The following is a 9,660-nucleotide window of genomic DNA, read 5'->3' on the forward strand; positions in this document are numbered from 1 at the left end:
TAATGACTCATGTCACTATGGTCACACTGTCAGTCCTGACTTTCTTCTCAGACTTCTCAGAAATGAAAAAAGAAGAGAAACAAACTGTTTAGCTAGTTTACAGTACAGTTTTTGACAATAACCGCTTTCTGTCTTGAAGAATTTGATGAGATTTCTTGCTGCATTTACACTGAACCAGGTAGAAAGATGCATACGAGGACAGTGACAGTAAAAACCTGCCAGAAATATGTTAATTTAACACATTTCAATGATATTTTTAAACAAACCCCTGGTTTTCCTGCTATTCTGCAAGCAATCAGTGTCAAGTTTATCTTGGACCAAATTACTGAAGCCAAATCTGTCTGTTTCTGAGGTATAGACAGTTTATAGCAGACTAATGAAGACCCTGGTAGAGGCTGACAACTGGGGTGTAGATGTGCAGTTACATAAAGCAAATATAGCAATTTCAGTCGGTGTTTAAGGTTCATCCTTCAAATGTCCATGAGCCTTCAGAAACTCAAACATTCATGCCTCAGGCTCCATTTGTTTATCCATCTTTCTTCTTCTCCCACACTGCTCTCAATTCTCCTTCTCCCAGACCAAAATGAGAAATTAATTGCTGCTTAAATGTTGGTGTTTCCACTTCAGAACCCTGACAATTAAAGTTTAATTATGTGCCCACTCATTTTGCAAAACATAGAACCTGCTTTTGTGTTACTTTATCAATGTGGAGTTCTGGGTTGCTTGCTTTAACATGAATACTAAAATGTAGCTGCATGCATGTTGTAATTAAACATGAAAACATGTATCATGGGTAGTTTGTGAAAGTAACTGTTTCTGTGCAATGATCCTCCTCCATGAGGCCACACTGTATGTTTGAGCTGCTTATTTTAACAAATTGTTGAATACTAATGAAGAAATAGCATGCATTATCATACAAACAACATACTTACTAAGTAATTTACCTTGTGGTCACTGAGTAAAAAATAAGTGGAGTGCAAAACATGTGAAGCTATTATCAAAGACCGCCTATCCTGGTAAATCTGCCTCAGGTTAACAGATTCTGAACCGTTAATCATGTGTCCACTGATTGTGACAGACATGGTTTTACTGACCTGCATGATGATGCAGACACAATCCAAATCAGAAGCGAAATTTAAAATCAGCTCATATATTCATTTATCTGCAATATCACTGTGTGATGTTAGCTCTGTAATCTAGATCCTTAGGCATAAAAGTATAAAATAGTCCAATAACTTCATGTCAGTGAACAAAACAAGACCTTATGCCTAATTTGCTTACTGTGCCTTATAAACCTTTTCATTTTTAGTCACATTAAAACCGAAAGTTTTAATGCATGTAATTTTAATTTTTTTTGTGATACACCAACACAAAGTAGTGCAGAATTGTGAAGTGGAAGGAAATGGATCCATGGTTTTCAAAATGTTTCATATTCCACCTCCTGGGTACAAAGATAAAAAATAAGAATTTATACAAACAGCTCCAGCCTAGTCAGATTGGTTAGTGTTTTGTGCACATCAATTTTTAAGTCTTGCCACACATTCACAATTAGATTAAAGGTCTGGACTTTGACTAGGCTATCCCAACACATGGTATGCTTTGATATAAACCATTCCATTGTAGCTCTGGTTCAATATTTAGGGTTGCTCTGTTAGAAGGTGAACCTCCACCTCAGTCTCAAGTCATTTGCAGCCTCTTATAGGTTTGAGCTACATCCTTCTTCCAATTAACTTTGACAAGCTTCCCTGCTTTTGCTGAAGAAAAGCACCCTCAAAGCATGATACTGCCACCACCGTGTTTTACTATGGGGATTGTGTGTCTAGGGCAAAATGCAGTGTTAGTGTTCCACCACAGTGATTTTTATATAGGCTATACGTTCAAAGCTTGGGACATTGTTTTATAACCTTGACATGCTGTAAACTTCACCACAACTTTATCTCTGGTCTGTTGATTTTGTTACTTGGTCACAGATGCTGTTTGTTCACTAATAATCTCCAACAAAAACCTCTGAGGCCTTCACAGAACAGCTGTTTTTATTATTTGCTATAAGTTTCTTCTAAATTTTTTCTAAGGGCATTTTAGGGATATGAGACAAATGGACTGTACATGAATGTACACCACACTTTTCAGATATTAGGCTGTGAAAATGTTAGAAAACCTCATTTTTCATTACTTTTTGCTGGTCTATCACATGAAATCCTAGTAAAATACAAATTGATTGTTGTAACAAGAAAAACGTTTCAGTGTGTAAAAAGACTATGGAAAGGCACTGCCTATTAGGATACAGTTTTATGTTTTAAAATTCCTAAACATGTCCTAATTTATAACAGAAAAGCTGGAGTGATCTCACATAATCATTAGTCCTTGTTTGTGCCTCATAGATCCTCTATTCCTGGTGCCTTTACTGCCCCCTGGTCACTCTGCCGTTTGTCAGCAGAGCGATAATCACTGATGGTGATTGTTAGTTATGGTCAATTTAAACTGCAGGTATTAAAGACAGAACTCTCATTTGAGCTTGTTTTTCTAACATTTGTTATCAGTGATAAGTAGTCTGTTTGAAGGGTAAAAATAATACATGAAGCAAATATTCTCCTGCTATTGAATGATATGTCTTCATAATCAAAATGTTACAAATTGGGCTGTTTTAATGGCAAACAAAGGTGTCTCCTAAAAAAGCCCACTATATGGGGCTTTTGTTAGTTTTACAAATTGTAAATCACAGAATCTGAGCTAATAAAGGAACTTTTAATTATAATGTTAACAAAAAAACATATTTTTTTAAATCACAACGGTGGTAATTGCTTAACCATCTGCGTCCTTGTTTATGTTAATTTATCAAAGATTGTTGTCACATTTGCACCAAATTGAAGCTCATTTTTTAACTGTTCGATTAAATTAAAGCCAGATGTTTTACCAGTCCTGAAATTAGTTTTAAACATGAGCTATTGATATCTTGAGAAAACTATTTTCTATTTTCAGATTACCGTCCAGAGATTTTAAAGGTGAATACAGAACATTTCGTTCTGGGCCTTGTTTGCTGGTTTCCTTACATTAACGTCTTGCTCCATGCCCATCCACAACATTTCTGACATTTCAAGACTTTGACTATTCCTTTCCAAAACAGTAACTTAATTCTTCTTTACTCTTAATGTGGTAAGATGAGATGTGTAATCAGCTTGTTGTTTGCTGGCTCACCCACTTTCTTTTGTGATTCACTTCACAGATAGATGTGCTCTCTTCTCTTTTAGCTTTCTGGCATAATTTGCTGTTCATTGTGGTGGCAACTTGTCCTTGTATGGATGCACAAAAAACCAGCAACAACAGTAACTAATCCTTAGTGCTCAGATACAAATTGTAAAGATTTTAAAAAATTACACCTCTTACTTAAAAAATGTATATAAAATATGTTATATTATTATTATTATTATTATTATAAGTAAAAAGGGAACAGCAACAAATGTTTAGTAAGAAATTAAGGTCATTAAACATAGAATTTAAAGTAAAATGCTGTTTAGGTATGGGACTCCACGTGTGCTATAAATGTTATGATCCTTGAGTGTTAGGTTTTTGTTTTTATTTGTGTTTTTTCATTATTCTTCCTTATTTTGCTATATTCAGTGTTTACCATTAGTTACATGTTCTCTTATATATTCCTTGAGCTTTGTCTTTTATTAATTTATTGTTTGTGTATTCTAGTTTATTTTCCCTTAGGTTTATATTTGTGTTTTCCTTCTTTATTTAGTGTTGTACATGACTGTTTAGTTCCAGTCTCTTCCTTTGGTTGCTCAGCCTTCCCTCTGCACTACCACCTTGGTAGTTAAGCTTATTCTAACCACCTGTGCCTGCCCATTACCTGCCCTCTCTTTTCCCCTCTATATAGCTCTCTGTTGCTATAGACATACATATATATATATATATAGAGAGAGAGAGAGAGAGAGAGAGAGCAAAGCAGTTATCAAAGCAAAGGGTGGCTAATTTGAAGAATCTAAAATATAAAAATGTTTTGAGTTATTTCACACTTTTTGTTTACTACATAATTCCATGTGTGTTCATTCAGTTTTGTTGCCTTTGGTGAGAATCTACAATGTAAATAATGATGAAAATAAAGAGACCCATTAAGTGAGAAAGTGTATCTAAAACCTTTGACCGGTAGTTTATAAAACAAACATTCTAATTAAATTTTATTTATCTTTTTTTAAACCATGTCCATTTTTGTGCAGATGGACATCTTTGTAGATGACCTTTCCATGTGTTTGTGTGACTATGTTACAGATGACTTCATGGGAGCAGCATGCTTCATTCAGTCAATAACATTGTGTCTACAGGTACTTCGCTCAATTTACGCACCTACAAGCCACCTTTGTGTGTGAGGCTGCAGTTAAGTTATCCAGTTAATTTGGCTTGACTGCTTGGAGCCACTCTTGCAAAAATAACCCTGCGTGTCCTTAGAACATTATGTGGGAGTTGGACACAAGTCTCCAATTAGATACCCATGAAGTGAAACAGCACCCTGTGTTTATACCTGAGTGTGTTTACACTAGTACATAGAGGGAAGAATATTCTCTTTGTGTAATATTGATCTGACCAACAATCTATAACAGTCACTGCAACAGTATGTGCCCATATGTGTGTTTGTAACCATCCCCTGCATCAGTATTGGTGCCTCCTCTGGTTGATGTAAAACCTCGAGAAAGCTTGTGGAATGTGACGGCAACAGTTTCAAACAAACTGACCACTAAATGCCACCAGAGCAGCATTTTCATTGTGTGTTGCAAGAAAACACACCTTTACTGCACTACATGGCTTACCAACAAGCTTCAATTGAAAAATATTTTCAAAAAATGTTTAAGGGACGTAGCGGTAGAGAGTGTGATGCATATACGGCAGCTTCAGTCCTCGATGCAACTGTCCTGGGTTCAAGTCCAGACCCTGGAGACCTGTGCTGCATGTCTCCCCCTCCCACTTTCTGTCTACTTACTTTTGAAAAGATAACAAAAAATTAAGGCCTCTAGTGCTGCAAAAAAAAACTTTAAAAAAATAGTTTCAGACAGTCAAGCTTTGAGTTGTGTCCATAAAGCAACAGTGGCATGTCTGTGAGAGGCCTACACATTGTTTACAGATTGGGACACCATGTACCAGTTATTGCCGTGAGCCTATGCTGAAATTACACTGGGGTTCCGAGGTCATAAATAGACTCTCAGTTTTCACTGTGAGGGGCCACCAAATAAAGCAACCTAATCCTTGTTCTGTGGCTTAATGGAGGGATGTCCTCAGTTCAGGACATGAGTGTTGGTGTACTTGGTCGTGCGAGTATGCATGTGAATGCACTTGGGCTATGCTAAAGACAAACAGAGCCATGTAGTTGTGGCATTGTGCAGGAAAGCAGCAGATAAAGACTGGAGCTCCTTGTTCTTGCATCCTGTGATGAAAATATTTCTGGTATCTGAGAACAATAATTTTTTTTTCTTTAGCATACTTTTGAGGACTTGCTTTTTTCCTTTTTATACAGTTTGTTGGTTGTGCAATCAGAATGTGTGTTATTTAATATTTAAATAACCATTCGGTCTGTCAAGTATTGTATTAGATATTGGTAGTAGGACAATATATGTGAGTGTGAATTGAGCACCGGCATTACGGAACAGCAAACTGCACAAACATGGAATAAATTCACAACAACTTCTCTTAAAAATATAAGAATGTATTAACAAAAACAATTCAACTCCAAGTTAAACATATAGGCCAGAACAATTCAACTAAAACTACCAAGCAAAATGCAGGAATAAAGAAAATTAATGAACTATATACAAATGAAGAAACAAGAAAACCAATAAAAATGGTTGAAAATTATAACCAATAAAATGATGCAATACTACATATCATTGTTATCCCTGTTTGAGAACCAGTGTTCATCTTGAGGAATTTGGAAATGAGAACTAATACATTTTTAGTCTTAAAACTAATTAAGAACAATAATTAGTATGTCTTCAAACAACCAATCACAATGTAAAACTTGAAGAACAGATAAAGCATTATTTTAATAAAATATTTGAAAGAGATTTGCTGAGTTATAAATCAATCTTCTGGATAATGATTTTTAGCTATTTGCTATTCTTATTTAGTAAAACAACATTAAACAAATATTAGACCAACAAATGTTAAGGCACAATTGTAAAGTAGAAGGCAAATGAGACATGGTTTCAAACTATGTGTTAAATGTCTTTGTCTAGCTAAATGTTCCCTTTCCAGAAAGCATAGTTATAGAGCACCCCAGAGTTCTCCCCATCTTAGTTTCATTCAGTTTTAGTTGAGCAAACTTGGATATGGATGCACTAAGCACAGGGAGACTAAAAAGGCATCAACAAGAAACAATATATTCAGCAGCTCATGTGTTTGACTTTTAGAACGGATTTACTAAAATATTTCTGTAACACATTTGAAGGTACTTTGGTTAGTGAAAAGAGCCAAAAGAAAGATTCAGAGCTGCAGATGTACAGGGGTTGGACAATGAAACTGAAACACCTGTCATTTTAATGTGGGAGGTTTCATGGCTAAATTGGACCAGCCTGGTAGCCAGTCTTCATTGATTGCACATTGCACCAGTAAGAGCAGAGTGTGAAGGTTCAATTAGCAGGGTAAGAGCACAGTTTTGCTCAAAATATTGAAATGCACACAACATTATGGGTGACATACCAGAGTTCAAAAGAGAACAAATTGTTGGTGCACGTCTTATCCAGGGTAATGTCAGTATACCACCAAGAAGGACAAACCACATCCAACAGGATTAACTGTGGACGCAAGAGGAAGCTGTCTGAAAGGGATGTTCGGGTGCTAACCCGGATTATATCAAAAAAACATAAAACCACAGCTGCCCAAATCACGGCAGTATTAAATGTGCACCTCAACTCTCCTGTTTCCACCAGAACTGTCCGTCGGGAGCTCCACAGGGTCAATATACATGGCCGGGCTGCTATAGCCAAACCTTTGGTCACTCATGCCAATGCCAAACGTCGGTTTCAATGGTGCAAGGAGTGCAAATCTTGGGCTGTAGACAATGTGAAACATGTATTGTTCTCTGATGAGTCCACCTTTACTGTTTTCCCCACATCTGGGAGAGTCACGGTGTGGAGAAGCCCCAAAGAAGCGTGCCACCCAGACTGTTGCATGCCCAGAGTGAAGCATGGGGGTGGATCAGTGATGGCTTGGGTTGCCATATCATGGCATTCCCTTGGCCCAATAGTTGTGCTAGATGGGCGCGTCACTGCCAAGGACTACCGAACCATTCTTGAGGACCATGTGCATCCAATGGTTCAAACATTGTATCCTGAAGGCGGTGCCGTGTATCAGGATGACAATGCACCAACACACACAGCAAGACTGGTGAAAGATTGGTTTGATGAACATGAAAGTGAAGTTGAACATCTCCCATGGCCTGCACAGTCACCAGATCTAAATATTATTGAGCCACTTTGGGGTGTTTTGGAGGAGCGAGTCAGGAAACGTTTTCCTCCACCATTATCACATAGTGACCTGGCTACTATCCTGCAAGAAGAATGGCTTAAAATCCCTCTGACCACTGTGCAGGACTTGTATATGTCATCCCCAAGACAAATTGACGCTGTATTGGCCGCAAAAGGAGGCCCTACACCATACTAATAAATTATTGTGGTCTAAAACCAGGTGTTTCAGTTTCAATGTCCAACCCCTGTAGCTTCTAACAGAAATAGACCAAGAACGTAAACCCTTCAGAAAAACAGGTTCATGAAAACACACTGACCACAGCAGAAATATCTGATATGAAATCAAGACTAACTTTAGTGTTAATTAAAATATGTCTAAAAATTGTTATACGATGTGCGGTTTTTGTACAGGTGGGTAGGTAAGGGAGTTGAATGATGTTGTGGAAGTCTATTATAGTACTAAAAAGCCAATAAATATATATAAAAAATATATATATGTCTAAAAAGACTGAAGACCTTGGAAATCTACATCTGGAAGTTTAACAAGAAAAATGTCAGATGCTTTAAATTGTTTTCTGTGTTGATATTTAAAATGTATTCCTGACTTTATAACATCTGACTACATTTCATTGTAAAACTTGAGCTCTATTTTTAGCATCTTCCACGTAATGTCGCTCAATATATTTCTATTCTTTTTAAGATCATGTTGTAGGAATTAAGTTTTGATGGTCCTTTAGCGAGCTGCCATTCATCTCTTATTCTCAGCTCAGACAATACTCTTCTTTACATGCTGTTTTCTGAGTGGCTGTTTAAGTGGATTTTACTTCATCTTATACATAAAACACTACATTTTCCTAATACTGTGAGTAAAAAAGCCTTATAAACATCCAGTCTCCTCAAGCACTTTACGTGTCTCCTCCAAAAGCTTTAATTTGTGTTTGAGCCTGTATTTATTTATATTTATTTCTTTTTTCTTTTTTTTTATTACCTGGAATAGTTTTGCTAATTGTTTCTGCTAAGCTACTACAGCTCATTTAATGTCCATTAGTAAATTCTGTGGTATCTGTGTTTAAATAAAGTATTAAAATGTAAGTTCTTATAGTTGCATAAACTTTGTTCAGTCGTTGCATCGCTTACTTTGGTCCCTAAATGAAGCTATACACAAGCTATTAGCAAAAAAACCTGGTACACAGTAAATGATGATCTTTAAGGTCCTGTCTCAGGTATATGGTGGAATATTTTGTGTTCCTGAAAAGCATCATGGGAAACTGGGAGATCATTTATTTTATTCTTACACTTTGAAGTTTGATCAGATATCTAAGGACAAGCTGCACAATATGCTAGGATATATAAGACGTGATTATATTTTGTCTACAAATGTAGTCCCACAATAAAGGAACACTTACCATTTGTACTCCAGTTGCAAAAACAATTTGTAGTTGTCTCTAATATGCATAAAACAACTTATTTGTCTTATAGAATCATTAGGAATATCTCAATTTTATTAAATTCTGTTTTATTTATAAAGCACCACATTACAATAAATATGATCTTTAGGCAAGACAAAGTCCAAATGAAATTCAATCAAGTCAATATACTTATACTCACAGTTAAGCAGCCTACATACAGTCCAGTACATTACTAATTAAAGTGCTGGTCTTTAGGAAATTCACATCTCAGGTTCCCTTTACCCAAAATAATGAAATTAGATCATGAATGTATCAGGGGAAGTAACTGAGTAGAAATAATGAGCCAACATGGTGCTACATTCACTCACAGACCATTTGCATTAAACTGTCTGTGGCTGGAATTTCTTTTCATCCAGGATACACAACTTTCTCCTTTACTTTTATCAATGTGTTTACAGCTACATATGAGATGGTGTAATTTGGTAATTACTTAAATATACTCAGTCGTTTCTTTAAAATGTGCATCTCTACATCATTTAAATAATGATTTTCTCATATTACATACAGTATAGTCAGAAGCTCCATACTGTACAGGAAACGCAAGCCTGTAATGCGATTTTATTTTTTGTGTATTAATTGCTGTAATACAGAATGGGAGGAGAAGATAAGCTGTTATGATTTGATATAAGGTTTGCAGTTAGACTACTCTACTATAAGTTCTTCAGCACATCCTAAGACACTGATACATATTTGTACTATCATGTATTGAAGTCTTAAGGACTCATGAGTGTGGA

This window comes from Girardinichthys multiradiatus, chromosome 4 (assembly GCF_021462225.1).
Source record: "Girardinichthys multiradiatus isolate DD_20200921_A chromosome 4, DD_fGirMul_XY1, whole genome shotgun sequence".
Classification (NCBI taxonomy): domain Eukaryota; kingdom Metazoa; phylum Chordata; class Actinopteri; order Cyprinodontiformes; family Goodeidae; genus Girardinichthys; species Girardinichthys multiradiatus.